Here is a 2,262-nt window from a genome sequence, read left to right as displayed (position 1 = left end):
TTTTTTTTTTTTTTTTTTTGTGGTATCAGGGATTGAACCCAGGGCTGTTAAGCCAGAGCTCTAGCATCAAGCTACATCCCAGTCCTTATTCTTTTTTATTGTTGGATGGTTTATTTGCGAGATCAGATCACTTGAAACTATTTTGTGCCCATTGGGAAGAAGAAACTTTTGTGATCCCAGCCGGTGAGATTCTGCAGCTGTGTCTGCTCTGACTGGTGTTGGAGCTATAAGACCACAGCTGCAGACACTGTGCCTCTGCAGTCTGTCACTGAGACAAGCCTTAAATCTCATGCAGTATTTTCCGCCTTCCTGAGAGCATTAACAAATTAGATTATAAAGACTTAAAGGAGCTTTGTTCTGATTGGTTTATGGAGACTAATAAGAGCTTATATAAATCCAATTTTGCCCAAACTCCTAGAAAACAAAGAAGCTAAACTTCTAATACTCTAAATGGGTTAAATAATATGAAACAAAAACCTTTCTCATATAATTTGTTAGCTCAGAAGTGATTTTATGCAAGAATCCAAGTTGATATAGTTATGCAAGTTTTAATCCTTGAACAAGTCAGATTGATTGGATAATTTGCCCTAAAAATAAATGTCTTTGGGTTCAATCCCCAGGACCACCAAATATATATATATATATCTTTTCCTGATTTTATCACATGTACTTTTCTGTCTTTGGTTGTTGTTCTGGGTCTAGAACCCAGGGGCACTTTACCACTGAGCTACATCCCAGCCCTTTTTATTTTATATTTTGAGACAGGATCTCACTTAATTGCTTAGGTCCTCACTAAATTGCTCAGGCTGGCCTCAAACCTGCAATCCTTCTGCCTTAGCCTCTCAAGTCCCTGGAATGACCAATGTGTGCCACTGCACCTGAAACTCATCTAGTTTCAATCACCCTTGTAACTTTTACTAAAATAACTAAGTTCTATTTCAAAGAAAGAACTGGGAAGTAGGACATTGAGAACAATTTATCATAAACAAGCATTTTAACAGACCAACAGAGTTGATGGGAACATATAATTTTACCCCCATAGCCATATACATCCTTTTTGGTATCTTCTTAAAATGCAATTTTTTTTTTTAGATTTTTCTCATTCATAATTTATTGGGAGCTATGATTTGTCTCTTAAGCATATGCAAATCTTAAGCAATCATTTCAAGAAGAAAAGGTTGTATCACTTGTGAGTTAAATACTTTTGGATATTGTTTTCAATTTTTTTTAATCCAAAATGTGTTTATTGGGATGGTTTATCATTCATCTTGATTCAGGTTGTTTTTCGTGCTGCTTACTCCTGAAGGAACATTCTTCTGTAAGCCTTGCTTTTCTACCTTCCTGCATTTGGCAGAGGACAGCCAACACACACATCTACTATTTGGGCATGACTTAAGACTGTGGTAATTTTATGGCATTCTGGGCTTTTCACATCCATGATATAGGAAATGAGGCTCTTTACCAGATGCTTCTTCTTGTGCTTCCTCTTCTTCTCTTTTGGAGAGATGAAGGAAATCCTTTACCTGAGCCATGTTCTTGTGGGGAGTGTCACTGCCAGAAAGCTGGGGGGGATGGGAGAGGCTCCAGGGAGCAAGGCCACAGACTTCCATTGTTCTTCCTTGAATTCCAAAAGATTTTCATGAATAAGTTCTTTGCTTCCTCCTCCTCTTCTCCTTCCTCCTCCTCCTCTTCTTCCTTCTCTTCTTCCTCCTCCTTCCCCTGCTCCTCTCCCTCTCCCATCCCCCCTCCTCCTCTTCTTCATCAGTTGGGGCGTGGACAGTTAAGGGCATTCACATCAGAGCAGTCCAGAGGTGCATAGCGGCATATGGCAGGTGACTAGACAAGACATGCATAGGGCAGGGATCGTGCTCTGTAAAACACTAGCATGTGTGAGGTCCTGGGTTCGGTCCTTAGCACCACATACAAAAATTAGCAAATAAAGGCATGCTGTCCATCTACAACAGATGGCCAAGGATGTCCCAACTTGACTGAATTCAGTTTCCTTTTTCTCAAAGTGGACCCAGAGGAGCAACCTGTCTCCTAACTCTCCTACAGTTAGCTCTCAACAAGTTCGCCAGCCACCTCAGCAGGGAAGTGGGGTTCCTTGGACAGCCAGGCCTGCCCAAGAAAGCTGAAACAGGGGCTGCTCTTGGGTCCTACCTGGGGTACCGGATTTGTTACCAAACGCTCTGTCCTTGTCCAGTTTCAGAGGTCTTAATCCAGAGAAGGCTGGTTCCATTCTTCAGGTCTTGAGGTGAGGCT

At 41.5% G+C, this 2,262-nt stretch overlaps 1 pseudogene; it reads right to left on the bottom strand.

The window, feature by feature from the left end:
- Positions 1–1,263: 1,263 nt before the first annotated feature.
- LOC107135065 lies at positions 1,264–1,532 on the bottom strand (annotated as a pseudogene).
- Between the last annotated feature and the right edge of the window lie 730 nt (positions 1,533–2,262).

This window comes from Marmota marmota, unplaced genomic scaffold (genome assembly GCF_001458135.2).
Source record: "Marmota marmota marmota unplaced genomic scaffold, marMar, whole genome shotgun sequence".
Lineage (NCBI taxonomy): Eukaryota > Metazoa > Chordata > Mammalia > Rodentia > Sciuridae > Marmota > Marmota marmota.
Note: the sequence above shows the minus strand (reverse complement) of the source record. Positions and strands in the feature narration are given on the sequence as shown.